General features: G+C 44.7%; 4 non-coding genes across 4 annotated transcripts; all 4 read left to right on the forward strand.

Moving 5' to 3' along the window:
- Window positions 1–3,058: 3,058 nt before the first annotated feature.
- Window positions 3,059–3,258, forward strand: LOC120938637. The gene has a single exon (XR_005749185.1). It is a non-coding gene; the product is annotated as a U2 spliceosomal RNA (small nuclear RNA).
- Window positions 3,259–4,106: 848 nt separating this feature from the next.
- LOC120938544 lies at window positions 4,107–4,297 on the forward strand. Its single transcript, XR_005749120.1, has one exon. It is a non-coding gene; the product is annotated as a U2 spliceosomal RNA (small nuclear RNA).
- A 6,042-nt stretch (window positions 4,298–10,339) lies between these two features.
- On the forward strand, window positions 10,340–10,528 carry LOC120938616. The gene has a single exon (XR_005749173.1). It is a non-coding gene; the product is annotated as a U2 spliceosomal RNA (small nuclear RNA).
- Window positions 10,529–16,931: 6,403 nt separating this feature from the next.
- Window positions 16,932–17,113, forward strand: LOC120938586. Its single transcript, XR_005749151.1, has one exon. It is a non-coding gene; the product is annotated as a U2 spliceosomal RNA (small nuclear RNA).
- The last annotated feature ends 811 nt before the right edge of the window (window positions 17,114–17,924 follow it).

Raw genomic sequence — 17,924 nt, forward strand, 5'->3', positions numbered from 1 at the left:
TAAAGGACTCTTTTATTTGTAAAGGGAAGGAGAATAATAGATATACATGGTCCAATGTCTTAAATAAGTCAAGGATTGACTATCTTTTTGTTTCAAGAGGGATTGAGGTAATTTCTTTTTCAACAATCCCGGTTGTTTTTTCTGACCACACTCTAGTGGAGAGCGAATATAAGTTGGACGGACAAAGCCACAGCAAATCTAATCTGTGGAAATTGAATGTCTCTCTGCTAGAAAAAGAAGAGATAAAAAAAGAATATGTACACAAATATTCCAAATGGAGTCAAAACAAAAGAGGCATGGATATTTTGACGTGGTGGGAGAAATTAAAAAGTAAAACAAGAAAATTCTTTTTACGAAAAAGCAAAGAAATTGTGGAGCAAAAAAGAGATTTCTTTAAAAAACTAAACGGTAACTTGAATACTTTAGTCTTATTAAAAAAACATGGTTTCGACTTTGAAAAAGAAATCGATGAGATTAAAAGTCAAATTAAAACACAAATTGAAGAAAGAGGAAAACAAATCATTTTTCAGTCAAAAATGGAAGAACTGGAACATAATGAAAAATGTACAAGTTATTTCTTCAAAAAGATTGCTTCGAAAAAAGGATACATAAATAAATTGGAAGGTGAAACAGAACTGGTGGAAATGTTGGGAAGAGCTGATCTCTTCTATCAAGACCTGTTTTCCCCTTGCAAAACAGATATCGCTTTTGAAAACCATTTTTTGGGGAAAGTGGATAAAAAACTAGAAAATGAAGACCAAGCCTGGTTGGACAGAGACTTGAACGGTGAAGAAATTTTGGAAGCAATTAAAAGCTTCAAAAAAAATAAAACACCAGGAAATGATGGATTACCCATTGAGTTTTATATTGTTTTTTGGGATATTATTAAAAAAGATTTTTTAGAAGTTTTGTTGGAATGCACAAATAATTTCCGAATGCCTGATTCGTGGAAATCTGGTGTGGTCACACTCATATACAAAAAAGGTGACAAAGAAAGCCTCAAAAACTGGAGGCCTATAACCCTTCTTAATGCGGACTATAAAATTTTTGCCAAAATTCTAGTCAACCGTTTCAAAAAAGTGTTGGGGAAAATCATAGGAGAAACACAAACATGTGCAGTACCTGAGAGGAAAAGCTTGTCCAATTTAATATCAATCAGAGATTTGATTTGGTATACAAAAAAAAGAGGAGGAAAACTGGCAATGATCTCAATAGACTTCGAGAAGGCCTATGACAAAGTGGTCTATTCTTTTTTGTTTAAGGTATTGCGAAAGATGGGTTTCCCTGAGAAGGTGGTAAACCAAGTTCAAATGCTATATACAGGATGTATAAGCAGAATCTTAGTAAATGGATCCTTGTCATCAGGAGTACATTTGAAGTGTGGTGTAAAACAAGGATGTCCTTTGTCACCAATTTTGTTTGTATGTGCTTTGGAACCTCTACTTTGCTCAATAAATAAAATGAAAATCATAAAAGGAGCAGAAATTCCTGGAACTTTGAATGCCATAAAAACAATGGCATATATGGACGATGTGACAATCTGTTGCCAGGATGCTGTATCTGTCAAATATGCAATCCAAGAAGTGGAACAGTTTAAAAATGCCTCTGGTTTTTCGATTAATTGTGAAAAATCCGAGGTCTTGTGGATTGGAAAATGGATGGGTGCGGAGAAGATTAAAATTAAAACAGCAGAAGAAATTAAAATCTTGGGCATAATTTTTGATAACACCAATAATGGACAAAAAACTTGGCAAGCACTACTCGAGAGAGTAAAGAAGAAATTAACTTTTTGGGAAACGAGAGACTTAACTATGGAAGGCAGAATGCTAATTGTAAAGCAAGTTTTGCTCCCTATGATTTTGTATGTGGCAATGGTATTCCCAGATGAAGAAAAAATCTTAAAAAAAATAATTAAAGTGTGTTTTTCTTTTTTCTGGAGATCAACAATGGAGAGAGCTAAGAGAGTTACTCTGTGTCAAGATAAAGACAAAGGTGGAAGAAATATGATTGATATAAAGCGATTCATCAAAACCAAATATCTGGCGTACTGCATAAATGTCATTCTTCATGGAAGGGATTTTACATATAATATGATGAATTATTGCGTTGGCTTTATGTTCAGGAGATATGAGCTCGTAAGACTGTCATTACGGAACCCATATTGTTTTGATCCACCAAAGTTTTATTTAATTTTAGAAAAAACGATTAAAGAGTACCACTTACAAAAGCTCCCAGAAGAAACATTGATGAGTCACAAAAAAATAATTAAAGAAATCAAAAAGAAGGATAATATAATAATAATTGAGAACTTCTCGGAACAGAAAAGCAGGCAAATTTGGAAGAACATCACAATAAGAGGTTTGACCAATACCCAATGCGATCTTGCATGGCAGATTGTGACTCAGTGCCTGACTACAAGGGACTTTCAGCATCAACGTGGCCTGATCGCCTCTGCTGCTTGTCCAAGAGCAGAGTGCAAAAGAACGGAAACAGCTAAACACATTTTTTGGGGGTGCAGTTTTGCCCAGGAAATGTGGAAGAAAACCGGTATAATCCTAAAATGGATTGGGAGATTCGACACCTTTGATGAAAATACAGTCTTGTATGGAGTATTGATTGGTTCGAATGAAAACTTTGACAAAATATGGCTAATTATTAATTGCCTTAAAGAAGCATTATGGAAGATGAGGAATATATTGGTAATTAACAGAGAAAAATTGGAAGTTAAAAACTGCATTGAGTATGCAGTCAGTTTAATATACACCTACTATTTAAAAGATCTAAAAAAGTTGGGAAAAGAAGAAGCTGGAAAAAAATGGAGCTTTAAATTATTACAGAAAGCGTTAATAGAATGTATATAAAAAAAAAAAAAACAAAAACAAAAAAAAAAACGTGTATATATATACGGAAATGATGATATATACAGTTTATATAAATATATAATTTGGCCTATATTTACCATAAATGATGTTTAAGGATCAGTAATCAAACTGGTTACTTGGTTGCTTGGATGACCTGGATGACAATGATAAAGGAATCTGGTTATTTCCGAATACTGATATGGAAAAAAAAAAAAAAAAAAAAAAAAAAAAAAAAAAAAAAAAATCTGTTCTTATCAGTTTAATATCTGATACGTCCCCTATCTGGGGACCATATATTAAATGGATTTTTAGAACAGGGAGATGGAAGAAGAGCTTGCTCTGTCCACTCCACGCATCGACCTGGTATTGCAGTACCTCCAGGACCGGTGCACCCCTCTCTTACGCAGTGTCAAAAAATAGATTTAACTGGAACATCATCCAACTTGTTTGTTTTGTGTGTTCTTGTTGCTTGCTGCTGACAATGTTTCTTGCTTAAACTCGGTTCCGTGCTATAATAAACTGGCATTTAACCCTTGTGTCTTTGTCTTCATTGCTTCTTGTCTGTCACTTTCTTGCCAAATGCCACTACTTGATCAAGTTACCTATACAGCAACACCTAGATTTAGTCAGGGCATCCAATTTTCGACAAGTCAGCTAGTGTTCTACTCCTCGCTCTCTCTTTCCTAAGGCCCAAAATGAAGCCTTCGATAAGCAGTGACTACTCTGCTGACAAAAAAGGGGGCTGAATTTGCTCCATTGCTGTCTGCCTTGCTGCATGCAGCAGCTAGCTAGAAAAGTCTGCTGTGGCAAGGGTTTTTTATTTTTATCCGGAGGATCCCTTAGTCTTTGACTCCCTCTAGTGGCCCTCGATTTTCTTCCACGTTATGTTAACTAAGTCCACGTTATGCTAACTAGGAGGCCGGCCCATGCAAATGATTTTCCTTGTTGAACGTGAACGAGGAGCAACGACAAGCACCTGAACGTGTGCAATTCTTATTTTGGGATGACTGAGGGTCATGACTGGGCTCCAGCAGTGTTGGGCAGGTGTCAGAAAGGGTGGATTGTCCAGTAGACAGGGGGTCAGGCCTGTAGACCAGCGACACCCGTCTGGCTGAAGATTCACACCTCCGGACAGCCTAGACTGGGGGGAAGGGCGCTTGCCGGGTACAGGCAAACGGGCAACTCTCAGCGAGCCCTCCGGTGGGGCCAGAAAGCCGCTCGCTCGGAACAGAGAATAATTGGGTTATCGCTTCTCGGCCTTTTGGCTAAGATCAAGTGTAGTATCTGTTCTTATCAGTTTAATATCTGATACGTCCCCTATCTGGGGACCATATATTAAATGGATTTTTAGAACAGGGAGATGGAAGAAGAGCTTGCTCTGTCCACTCCACGCATCGACCTGGTATTGCAGTACCTCCAGGACCGGTGCACCCCTCTATTACGCAGTGTCAAAAAATAGATTTAACTGGAACATCATCCAACTTGTTTGTTTTGTGTGTTCTTGTTGCTTGCTGCTGACAATGTTTCTTGCTTAAACTCGGTTCCGTGCTATAATAAACTGGCATTTAACCCTTGTGTCTTTGTCTTCATTGCTTCTTGTCTGTCACTTTCTTGCCAAATGCCACTACTTGATCAAGTTACCTATACAGCAACACCTAGATTTAGTCAGGGCATCCAATTTTCGACAAGTCAGCTAGTGTTCTACTCCTCGCTCTCTCTTTCCTAAGGCCCAAAATGAAGCCTTCGATAAGCAGTGACTACTCTGCTGACAAAAAAGGGGGCTGAATTTGCTCCATTGCTGTCTGCCTTGCTGCATGCAGCAGCTAGCTAGAAAAGTCTGCTGTGGCAAGGGTTTTTTATTTTTATCCGGAGGATCCCTTAGTCTTTGACTCCCTCTAGTGGCCCTCGATTTTCTTCCACGTTATGTTAACTAAGTCCACGTTATGCTAACTAGGAGGCCGGCCCATGCAAATGATTTTCCTTGTTGAACGTGAACGAGGAGCAACGAGAAGCACCTGAACGTGTGCAATTCTTATTTTGGGATGACTGAGGGTCATGACTGGGCTCCAGCAGTGTTGGGCAGGTGTCAGAAAAGGGTGGATTGTCCAGTAGACAGGGGGTCAGGCCTGTAGACCAGCGACACCCGTCTGGCTGAAGATTCACACCTCCGGACAGCCTAGACTGGGGGGAAGGGCGCTTGCCGGGTACAGGCAAACGGGCAACTCTCAGCGAGCCCTCCGGTGGGGCCAGAAAGCCGCTCGCTCGGAACAGAGAATAATTGGGTTATCGCTTCTCGGCCTTTTGGCTAAGATCCAGTGTAGTTCTGCTGCATTCGGTGATTAGCCAAGAGGTGCCCGGGGTACCCGACGGTCGGCCTTGGGGGGAACGTTCTTCTTAGGAAGGCCCCCCCTTGCTGCTATTGGCCTTAGGATTAGTCCCCGGGCAACGGGAAGCGATCGCCCTTCTGAAGGCGGTGTTTGCGGAGTTCAGGGTCCCCCTTGGGGGTTCCCGTTGGACGGAGGAAGATGGCGGTCCGTGGATTGCGGGACTCGTTGCGGTTTTTGGTGAAACCGGAATTCAAGGCGGAGGTTAATCTGAGGACGATCGTGGTCGATGTCTTGACGGAGTTACTTGGCTTACGGGTAAGAGATATTGTTTGCTTACAAGACTTCCCACAACAAGGTTTATATGACACTACTTTTGTTTCTACCGAGATGTGCTGGAATATTTACGAGAAGATGAGGAGTTCAGATAATGACTTGTTTAAAAAGATGGAGGTTATTCCGCTCTTTATGCAGGAAGATAAGGCTATCGTGGTCCATATGTATAATCCGTTCGCGGACGTGAACTTGGTTAGAGCGTTTTTAAGTAACTATTGCGAGGATTTACGTGGCGGTGACAAGGTCTTGAATAGATTTGAAATATGGACCGGGAAGTACAGGTTTTATGGAAAATTCCGGCCTGACCCAGAGTGTGTTGGTGGAGTGAGGAGACCCCCTGCGGTATTTAATGTTGGTGGAGAGAGGGGGTTTCTTTTTTACCCCGGACAGCCGGTATATTGCAGGAAGTGCTGCGTGTATGGGCATACAAGTAGTGACTGTGACAAGGGTGTAAAATGCAGATTTTGCGGATCCGGTGACCATTTCTCTAAGGATTGCAGACAAAAGAAAGTGTGTGACATTTGCAAAAAGCCTGGTCATCTTGCGAGACAGTGCCCTGAGTATTCTTCGGCGAAGACTACTTCGGAAGTGTATAGGATGGTGGCTAGGAATCTGGCAAAAGAAGAAAGGGAGCAGCAGAGGTCTGAATATCTTGCTCGGAGGCAGGGTGGCAGAGCTCGGCCTGCGAATGCAGGGCAGCCTGACACGTGCTCAGGGCGGAAGACTGATGATGCTGCGCCTACAGTGCAAGCGGAGGCGATGAACAACGAGGCTGGTGCCGCTTCTGTGAATACAGAGGTTAGTGCTAAGGCTGACGTTGGGAGCATGAAAGCTACTGTAGGGGAAGAAGCCAGAGTGGAAGTGATGGAGGATGGATCTTCGGCGGGACAAGTAGTTGTCGGTGTGGAGGAGGAACAGCGGAGTCAGGCCTATACGAGTCCAGGGCGGATGTCGGACTTAATAGGCCAGTTATCCTCTAGTGCTGAGGAAGAAGAGGATGAAGAGATGGACAGTAATGAGTCGTTAGAATGTGGACAAAGACTTGTCATTTCAATGGACGAGGCGGCTCAGTCCTCCACAAAAAGGGCTCGGGAGGAAGGAGCTGGAGGGGACGAGGAAGGGGAGGCTCTTCCTGATGATGGAGGCTCTGGATCAGAGTCTGCCAGCTCTCCCTTTGCTAGGAAGAGATTGACATATGCGAATGTTGCAAGTAAAGGGGTGATTGAGAGGAAGCAACTTTAATAAGTAGACGTTATGGCTGTGCACTTGTTTTCAATTTATTTCTTCATGGCATTTAGCGTGAGTTCGGTGAATGTCAGAAGTATATGTTCAGGGTGGAGGAGGGCGGCAGTTTTTGATTACCTGGGAAGTGTGTGCGCTGATATTATTTGTGTGCAGGAGTGCGGTATTGAGAGAGCCGTAGGTGAAGATTGGAAACATGGGGCATCTGTGTGGTCTCCTATGTGTGAGTCAAGGAACGAAGGAGTGGGGATCCTTATTAAAAACCCATATATACATATTGTTTCACAGGAGGTGGTGGTACCAGGGAGGTTACAAATTGTGGTGGTGGAGGTGGCAGGAAATGAATTTAAGCTAATTAATTGCTATGCACCAGCGGAAAAGAAGGAGCGTGTAAGCTTTTTTGATGTGCTTAAGTTGTGGCTGCCGGGGAGAATCCCAACCTTGCTGCTTGGAGACTTCAATTGCGTGAGGAGGAGTGAGGAAAGGCAGGGCGTGAGTTTGGAAAGTGGGATGGATGTGACCTCGAAAGCATTAAATGAGCTTGTGAGTGACTTTCGCCTGCAGGATGCTGCTATGATTGCTCAGAAAAGTGATGCTTTTACTTTTTTTTCCGATAAGGGGTCAGTTAGGTCCAGGATTGATTTTATCTTTGCATCCTTAGCCTTCAAAATTGTTGGGTACCAGGTAGATCCCGTATCCTTTTCAGACCATGCTCTAATTTCAAGTTCCCTTAGTTTGGATGACACTATGATGTACGGGAGGGGTGTGTGGAAGCTCAACATCTCTCTTTTGAAGGAGGAGGGGGTGTTTTTGAGATTTAAAACCTTTTTTGAGCACCTTTCCTATAAAAAACGTGGGTTTGATGATATTTTGGAGTGGTGGGATTGGGCGAAAACTAAGATCTGCGGTTTCTTTAAGAAATTGGGCGTAGAGATGGCTAAGCGGAAGCATGAGGAGGAAAGGAGGTTGGTGGATAGGATGCACTTCTTGTTTCAGTGCAAGAGGATGGGGGTGGAGGTGCAAGAAGAACTAAAAGAAGTACGCGAGGCCCGAAATGCTATGATTAAGGATCGTGGGAGAAGTATTGTTTTTAGGGCTAAGATCCAAGAGATGGAGGAGGACGAACAATGCTCTGCGTATTTCTTTAAAAAATCGTTTGGCCCAAAGAAAATGTTCCGGTCGGTGTTGGAAGGAGAAGAAGAGGTGAGCGGAGACAGGATGGTTGAGGCGATTAAATCCTTTTATACAGATCTCTATAGTGACGGTGGTGGTGGTGATGTATCAGATGAAGAGACGCTGGAATATTGTGAGGTGGTAAGAGGAAACCTGAGTACGGAAGATGCGGAGACGCTACTGGAACCTGTGAGGGAAGAAGAAGTAGAGAACGTGATCAGGAATATGAGAAGGAATAAGACCCCTGGAGGGGATGGCTTACCGATCGAATTTTATGAGGACTACTGGCCGGTGTTGAAGGAGGATCTATGCAGAGTTGTGAAGACCTGTATCGAAGAGAAAAGAGTATCTAAATCAATGCGGAAGGGGATAATTACTCTATTGTTTAAAAAGAAGGGTGATCAGCGAGATATACGTAATTGGCGCCCAATAACACTTCTTAATAGCGATTATAAGATCTTTGCGAAAATTTTGGCTGATAGGATGAAGAGGGTGGTGGATAGTATCATCGGAGAGTGGCAGGTTTGCGCTGTTCCCGGGCGGAGGATTTCGGATAATCTGATCCTCCTAAGGGACCTAATATACTACGCCCAATGTAACAACATGCCTTTGGCGGTGGCAAGCATAGATCTAGAGAAGGCCTATGATCGGTTAAATCATAAATATCTTTTTATAGTTTTAAGACAGATGGGGGTGCCTGAGGACTTCGTCAAGATGGTCGAATGTTTGTACCACGGGATAAGTAGTCAGATCCTGGTCAACGGAAAGCTGTCTGGGGAAGTGGAGGTGAGGTCGGGGGTTAGGCAGGGGTGCCCCCTATCTCCTGTTGCCTTCATCTGCGCAATTGAGCCTCTCCTAAGGCATGTTGCGCGGGATAAATGTTGCAGAGGAGTATTTGTGCCAGGCTGTGGGAATGAACCTGTTAAAGCCCTCTGTTACATGGATGATGTCAACTTTCTATGTAATACGGCTAGAGACGTGACGAGAGCGGAGCTCCAGCTCAGTATTTTTGGGGCGATCTCTGGGCTACGTGTCAATTGGGGCAAAAGCAGCGTATGTGTTTTAAGCGGTACCTGTGATACGTCTAAGAGTAAACTAAGGAATGTGCAGGAGGTGGAAATACTAGGGGTACACTTCGAAAAAAGTTTAACAAGTCAGGTCAACATCGCTAAATGTGCCGAGAAAGTCGAAAAGAAGCTATGTCTGTGGAAACTTAGAAGATTATCCTTGTCTGGGAAAACCCTGGTCGTTAAGGCGGTGATTCTCCCTCTGTTATTATATTGTTCAGTGGTTTTCCCCCCAAACAAAAGATGGGTGCAGAAAATTACGAGGCTGTTATTTGTTTTCTTCTGGGGCTCTAAGATGGAGAAAGTGTCGAGGGAAGTAGTAATGAAGAGCTTCCAACTGGGTGGATACAACTTTCCTAATGTTGGGCGGTTTTTAGAGGTTCAGTGGTGGTTGGTTCATCTCAGGACTTTTCTTGCAGGTGGGAAAGCGGCTGCTTTGATGCGGTACCTGATTGGGTGGCCTTTGCTGAAGTGGGGATGGTGCGAAAGAGACCTTACAAGACCAATGTCTTTGATATCTCCGAGTTATTACCTAAAGATGTCCACTTTTTTTCAGAGTAACAAACTACAGGAGTTGGGGGAGGGAGCACGCAAGAAAGAGGCCTTATGGGCATGGTTAAGGAGGGGTGAACTACCATCCAATATCTTAGGTCTAAGTTTCAAGAAAGCGGAACTTTGTTGGAGAAACTTGCTACTTAAAGGCGTGACTAATAAACAGCGGGAGGTGGTGTGGTTAGCGCTACATAACTGTTTGCCCACGATGTCTTTTTTAAAGTCTAGAGACCTGGTGAGGAGGGAGGTATGCCCTAGAGATGGGTGTATGGAAGATGAAAGTGTGAGGCACGTGTTTTGGGAGTGTGGTTTCGCTATCAAAGTATGGACGCTATTACATGATTTTGTGAGGAGGGTGGTGGAGGTTGATGTTGTATCACTTGAAAAATGTGTTTTTGGTTTGGTGGAAGGAAGCAAGGAAAAACAGCGTAAGATGTTTGTTGTATCTGCAGTGGTAAGAGAAACGATGTGGGAGACGCGGTGTGCCTTGGTGAGAAGGAAAATGGCGTTGACGGAGAAAGACTGTGTTGACTGGGTGATGGCGAAGATGTTTTATGTTCTTGCGGTTGAAAGAAGGAGTATGGGGGAGGAGGAGGCGAATGTGTTTTGGAATTTTGAGAAGTGGCGGGTGGGGGATGGATAGGATGTATTTTATGTACTGTGTATGATATTTTATTCTTGATTTTATCTTTTTCTATGTCCTGATACGCTAGTATGATGCAAAGAACACGGCTCTGGTGATGGTACGGGGTTAAGTTATGCCTAAGTCTGTGATTCAGTCTGAGTAGCGTTAAAAAAAAAAAAAAAAAAAAAAAAAAAATCTGTTCTTATCAGTTTAATATCTGATACGTCCCCTATCTGGGGACCATATATTAAATGGATTTTTAGAACAGGGAGATGGAAGAAGAGCTTGCTCTGTCCACTCCACGCATCGACCTGGTATTGCAGTACCTCCAGGACCGGTGCACCCCTCTCTTACGCAGTGTCAAAAAATAGATTTAACTGGAACATCATCCAACTTGTTTGTTTTGTGTGTTCTTGTTGCTTGCTGCTGACAATGTTTCTTGCTTAAACTCGGTTCCGTGCTATAATAAACTGGCATTTAACCCTTGTGTCTTTGTCTTCATTGCTTCTTGTCTGTCACTTTCTTGCCAAATGCCACTACTTGATCAAGTTACCTATACAGCAACACCTAGATTTAGTCAGGGCATCCAATTTTCGACAAGTCAGCTAGTGTTCTACTCCTCGCTCTCTCTTTCCTAAGGCCCAAAATGAAGCCTTCGATAAGCAGTGACTACTCTGCTGACAAAAAAGGGGGCTGAATTTGCTCCATTGCTGTCTGCCTTGCTGCATGCAGCAGCTAGCTAGAAAAGTCTGCTGTGGCAAGGGTTTTTTATTTTTATCCGGAGGATCCCTTAGTCTTTGACTCCCTCTAGTGGCCCTCGATTTTCTTCCACGTTATGTTAACTAAGTCCACGTTATGCTAACTAGGAGGCCGGCCCATGCAAATGATTTTCCTTGTTGAACGTGAACGAGGAGCAACGACAAGCACCTGAACGTGTGCAATTCTTATTTTGGGATGACTGAGGGTCATGACTGGGCTCCAGCAGTGTTGGGCAGGTGTCAGAAAGGGGTGGATTGTCCAGTAGACAGGGGGTCAGGCCTGTAGACCAGCGACACCCGTCTGGCTGAAGATTCACACCTCCGGACAGCCTAGACTGGGGGGAAGGGCGCTTGCCGGGTACAGGCAAACGGGCAACTCTCAGCGAGCCCTCCGGTGGGGCCAGAAAGCCGCTCGCTCGGAACAGAGAATAATTGGGTTATCGCTTCTCGGCCTTTTGGCTAGGATCAAGTGTAGTTTCTACCTTGGTCTTGGCCTTAAGGTAACGACCGGTGCCAGTCCCTCTCGGCCTTGGGGTGTTTCCTTAATTGGTACACCCCATGCTGCTATTGGGGGGGACGCCACCGGGAGTGAACGAGTCGTGATCGCCTCTCCCTACCATCCTTGTGGTGGCTGTGGGTTTGGTGGGCGTGATGGTTGGGCCTCCGAGCGCTCCCAACACTGTAAGGCTGGCCGTGGCCGAGCTGAGACGTAGCGTTGTTGGGTTGCACTTCATTCAGAAGGAGTTGATTGAGGACTTGCTTGGGATGCCGAGAGAATCGATTTTTTGCATGCAGTGTTTCCCCACCACCGGAATGTATGACGTTACTTTCTGGAAGAAGGAAGATCTGCACACATGTCTGCTTCGGTCACAAGAGAAGGAGGGCCATGAAAAGCTGGAAGGGATCGTGTTCCTGTCGAGTGAGACGAAAGAGCGGCTCCCCATCACTGTGCATATGTACAATCCCTTTGTACGTGATGGGGAGATCGCTGCCTTTTTACTTAGGTACTGCGAGTCAGTTTCTGCGGGCGTGAAACTGAAAAACGTTCTCGGTACCTTTAACGGGCAGCGGAGATTCTGGGTTACCTTGAAGGCGGATAAAGAGGGCATCTTTGGCGTCCGGCACCCCCCTCAGTCCTTCTCCATCGGGAGTAATCGCGGCTACTTGTGGTACCCTGGCCAGCCGCTTTTCTGCAGGCAATGCTTTGCATTTGGACACACGAAGGACCAGTGTGAGGCCGGGTTGACCTGCCGTAACTGCTTCAAGCAGGGTCACGGGGCGAGCCAGTGTCCAGAGGGGAAGAGCTGCCACATCTGTGGGAGCCGAACCCACCTGGCTAGGCAGTGCCCCAAGGTATCAAGAACAACTGAGCCCACAACCGTGGTGGCGGAAATTAGGGCGGTGGAGGCTCCTGAGACGGTTGTGGGCAGGAGGGTGCTGTCCTACGCAGATGTGGCCAGAGGTGGTCCTCCGGCTACCGCCGTGGTCTCCCAAGATCAGGCCCCCGTGCTACCCGAGGAAGTGGTGGTGCGGGCCGATGCCTGCCCACCGATGGAGGGTGAGCCGGGCCTCTCCCCTCTGGACGCCGTGGGGGAGGAGGGGACCTCTTCTCTTCCCGAGAGGAGTGTCCCCGAGCACCTCGCGGCCGAGGGGGAGGTGGAGGAGAGCGGTATGGAGTCGGAGGGCTCGGAGGTGGAAGGGATGGAAGTAGGGAAGCCTTCCTTGAAAAGGAAGATGGAGGGCGCAGAGGCCCCTACTTCCTCCCAGGACATTGGCTCTTTTCCAGACTCCCCGGACCCCGGGTCATCTGAAGCAGTGGTCGACTCGGACTCGTCACACTCCCCATCTTATGTGACCACTGGTCAGGTGTCCAGCCTGCAGGAGGTGATGGGGTACTGCAAGGCCGATCAAGAGGAGAAGGCTGAGAAGAAGGCCGGTGGGGTAAGTACCGGATCCGGAGTAGGTTTGCGGACGAGGGCGAAGGGTAACCCGGGAAAACAAAAGAAGAAAAAGAAATGACAGGGATATGACCCCTTCCTGATTTTCTATGGCCTTACGGGTGTCTTCCCTCAATTGCAGAAGTATTGGGACGACCTGCAGGCGGGCAGCTATTTTTAAAATCTTGGCCGGATATGCTGCGGATATCTACTGCCTGCAGGACTGCAATTTGAGGGAAGCCCCCCACACCGCTAATTGGACCCTTGGGGATGCGGTGTGGTCCTTGGGCCGAAGCAGAAATACGGGAGTGGGGATTTTTTTAAAAAATAAAAATATTAAGGTTTTGAGGAAGGTGGAGGTGGAAGTGGGAAGATGTTTGTGTGTGTTTTTACAATATGGGGGTATTTGTTTTAAACTTTTTTGCGTGTATGCACCGGTGGACAAGAAGGGAAGGCTGGACCTGTGGGAGAAGATGGAGTTTTTTTTAGGGGGGAGGGATCCTGTTATTGTGTGTGGTGATTTTAATTGTATTTTACGGAGTGGGGATAGGTGTGGGGGTGGTGGTGGGGACGTTGATAAATCTGGGAAGGAGTTAGGGGAGGTTTTACGTTTGTTTGGATTAAGGGATGTGGGTGAAGATGGTGGTTTTACGTATTTTAGTGATCGGGGTAATGTTAAGTCACGAATTGATTTTTGTTTTATTTCTAAAAATTTACAGGTGGATCATTTTACTGTGCGACGGGAGCCTTTCTCGGACCATGGTAGGATCGAATGTGTTGTGAGTATGGATCCGGAGGTAATGTATGGTAAAGGTGTGTGGAAGTTGAATGTGGAGTTATTGGAAGATGAGAATGTGAAAAGAGAGTATGGGGTGTTTTTTGGAAGACTGAAGAGGAGAAGGAATGATTTTTTAAGTGTGATTGAGTGGTGGGAATGGGTGAAAGAGCAGACTAAGAGATTTTTTGTAAGAAAGGGGTGTGAGATTGCGAGGAAGGAGCGTGAGGTGTATGAATGGTGGCTGAAGAGGTTGGAATATTTGGAAGAGCTGAGAGAATGTGGAGAGGATGTGGGGTGTGATTTAGTGGAAGCAAGGAGAAAGTTGAGAGTGTTTATGGAACGGAAGGGGAGAGAGATTATGTCGCAAGCGAGGATGGTGGTGAAAGAGAAGGATGAGAAGTGCACGCGGTTTTTCTTTAAGAAGGTGTATGGTGGGAAGGTGGAGCTGTCAAGTGTGTTGGATGAGAATGGGCTGGAAGTGAATGGGAAGGAGAGAGTGGGGGAAGAAGTGTGCAAGTTTTATGCAGGTTTGTATAAGGAAAAGAAGAGGGATGCGAGAGTTGAGAAGGATGTGTTGAAGCAGGTGGAGATGTGTTTGGATTTGGATGATAAGAGTATGTTAGGGGAGAAAGTGAGTAAGGGTGAACTTGATGAATGTTTTGGAAGCATGAAGAAAGGGAAGACGCCTGGTAGTGATGGTTTGCCTGTTGAGTTTTATTGCGCGTTTTGGGATGTGATTGGGGATTGTGTGTATGAGATGGTGATGAAAGTTCTGGAAGTTGGGAGGATGCCTGAGTCTATGCTGAAGAGTGTGATTGTTTTGTTGTACAAGAAAGGTGATAAGCGTGAGTTGAAAAATTGGAGGCCTATATCATTGTTGAATGTGGACTATAAGTTGGTGGCGAAAGTGTTGGCGAATAGGTTGCGTGCGGTGGTGGAGAAATTGGTGGGAGAGGAGCAAGTGTGTGCGGTGCCTGGGAGGTCGATTGCTGAAAGTTTGGTGAGTCTGAGGGATGTGTTGTGGTTATGTAAGGAGAGGAAGCAGGAGGTGGCTGTGTTGGCTGTGGATTTTGAGAAAGCGTTTGATAGAGTGTCGCATGATTTTATGTTCAAAGTGTTGAGGAGGATGGGGATACCTGAGGTTTTGATTGGTTGGATTAAGTGTTTGTACAGAGGTATGGTAAGTAAGGTGTTGGTGAATGGGTGGTTGACGAATGATATAGACATTGGGTCTGGAGTGAGACAGGGATGCCCGTTGTCGCCTGTTTTGTTTGTTTGTGTAATTGAGCCATTGTTGAGGATGTTGGCGAAAGATAAGTGTGTGAGGGGAGTGGAGGTTCCTGGGAGTGGTGGCAGGGTTCTGAAGGTGATTGGATATATGGATGATGTTACTGTGGTTTGCAAGGATATGATAGGGTTAAGAAGGGTGAAATTGTTGATTGATATTTTTTGTATGGCGAGTGGGTTTTGTGTGAATATGGGGAAGAGTGAGTGCAAGTTGTTTGGAGTGTGGGGAACGGTTGAACAATGTGGTTGGAAGTTTTGTGTTGGAGGATTGAGGATTTTGGGGGTTAAGTTTGATGGAGATTTGTATGGGAGAGAGAGTTGGCAGGATGTGTTGGCGAGAGTGAAGAAGAAAGTGGATTTTTGGTCTCTAAGGACTTTATCGATGGAAGGGAAAGTGTTGGTTGTGAAAGCGGTTGTGATTCCTATTTTGTTATTTTTGTATTGTGTGTTTCCGGCGCCTGACAGAGTGATGAAGCAGATTGTGAGAGTGTGTTTTATGTTTCTTTGGTCGTCGCGGATGGAGAAGTTGAAGAGAGAGAAAGTGATGAAAGGTGCAATGAATGGTGGGAAGGGTATGGTGAGTATTGAGAAGTTTCTGGTGGTGAAGTATGTAAGTATGTGTGTGAGATTAAGTGAGAAAGAGAGTATTGCAGGATGTATGGTGAGGTATGCTGGTGGCAGTGTGTTGCGGAAATGTAAGTTGTGTGAGGTTGATCTGAGGAAGCCTGTATGTTTTGTGGCGCCTTGGTTTTATGTGAGGATTGATAGGTGTATGAGGAGGTATGAGTTGCGAGATGTGACGCGGGATAAATGGTGTGAGAGTAAGAAGATTGTGCAGTTGTTGAAAGAGAGGGAGGAAGTGGAAGGAATAGGTGGTTTGAGAGTTGCTGAATGTAAGAAAGTCTGGAAGAATGTGTGTTGTAAGGGTTTGGACAATAGGCAGAAAGACATTGCATGGATGGGGGTGCATGGGTGTCTGCCTACTAGGGAATTTCAGAGAAGGAGAAGGTTGATTGATAGTGAGGTGTGTCCGAGGAGTGGGTGTGGGGGGATTGAGAGAGTGATACATGTGTTTTGGGAGTGTCGGTATGCTAGGAAAATATGGAGTAGGATGGAAAAGATGGTGAAGGGATTGACTGGTGTGGATGTTTTAACGTATGAGATGGTGTTGTATGGTTTGTGTGATTTGCCGAGGAATGAGGAGAGATTGCTGTGGGTAGTGGTTAATTGTGTTAAGGAATGTTTGTGGGATGTGCGTAATATTTTTATTTTTAGACAGGAGATTGTTAAAGTGAGGGAGTGTGTGGCCATGGTCCGAGGAAGGATTTTTAACTATGCATATTATGATTTTAAGAAATTGGGTGAGGGTGATGCACGGAGGTTGTGGAAAATTGAAATGTGGAAGCAATGGTGTATATAATGTGTGTTTTTTTGTTCGGGATTATGTTTTTGATGTTTTTGATGGAATTAATCTTTTATTTTTTGTCTTTCAGGGTGAGTGCAGGTGGTGGTGAAGGGACAGTGTGGAGAAAGTGTATAGGAGTGATTTTGTTTGTGTAGGGATAGGGTTGAGGGACAGTGTATTGTAGGGGTAGTTTTTTGATCTTTGTTGTTGCTAATCGATGGGTGGATGGGGATTTCTTGTAAAATGTTTTTTTCTTGTTATCTTGATTTTTTGCTATATTTTGCTGTATTTTGTTATTTGTTGTTGTATGCTTTGTTATTTACCTTTTTGTGGGAGGGATTTTCGGGAGGGTTTTGTGGGTGGGTTCTGGGAGGGAAAGGGGTGTGTTATGTAAATATTGTTTTGTGGGAGGGATGTGGGTGTTTTTATGTAAATATTGTAAACCTTTTTGTATTCTTTGTATTTTATTTTCTGTACCTTACTGTAAACCGTTTTGTTATTTCTTGTATTTTATTTTTTGTACAAATGTTATAAGATCTTATTTTTGTACATATTTTGTCAAATGTTACTTTGTATTTTACCTGTGAAATTTTAAATAAAAGAATTAAAAAAAAATCTGTTCTTATCAGTTTAATATCTGATACGTCCCCTATCTGGGGACCATATATTAAATGGATTTTTAGAACAGGGAGATGGAAGAAGAGCTTGCTCTGTCCACTCCACGCATCGACCTGGTATTGCAGTACCTCCAGGACCGGTGCACCCCTCTCTTACGCAGTGTCAAAAAATAGATTTAACTGGAACATCATCCAACTTGTTTGTTTTGTGTGTTCTTGTTGCTTGCTGCTGACAATGTTTCTTGCTTAAACTCGGTTCCGTGCTATAATAAACTGGCATTTAACCCTTGTGTCTTTGTCTTCATTGCTTCTTGTCTGTCACTTTCTTGCCAAATGCCACTACTTGATCAAGTTACCTATACAGCAACACCTAGATTTAGTCAGGGCATCCAATTTTCGACAAGTCAGCTAGTGTTCTACTCCTCGCTCTCTCTTTCCTAAGGCCCAAAATGAAGCCTTCGATAAGCAGTGACTACTCTGCTGACAAAAAAGGGGGCTGAATTTGCTCCATTGCTGTCTGCCTTGCTGCATGCAGCAGCTAGCTAGAAAAGTCTGCTGTGGCAAGGGTTTTTTATTTTTATCCGGAGGATCCCTTAGTCTTTGACTCCCTCTAGTGGCCCTCGATTTTCTTCCACGTTATGTTAACTAAGTCCACGTTATGCTAACTAGGAGGCCGGCCCATGCAAATGATTTTCCTTGTTGAACGTGAACGAGGAGCAACGACAAGCACCTGAACGTGTGCAATTCTTATTTTGGGATGACTGAGGGTCATGACTGGGCTCCAGCAGTGTTGGGCAGGTGTCAGAAAGGGGTGGATTGTCCAGTAGACAGGGGGTCAGGCCTGTAGACCAGCGACACCCGTCTGGCTGAAGATTCACACCTCCGGACAGCCTAGACTGGGGGGAAGGGCGCTTGCCGGGTACAGGCAAACGGGCAACTCTCAGCGAGCCCTCCGGTGGGGC

This window comes from Rana temporaria, chromosome 4, assembly GCF_905171775.1.
Source record: "Rana temporaria chromosome 4, aRanTem1.1, whole genome shotgun sequence".
In the NCBI taxonomy this organism is placed as follows: Eukaryota; Metazoa; Chordata; class Amphibia; order Anura; family Ranidae; genus Rana; species Rana temporaria.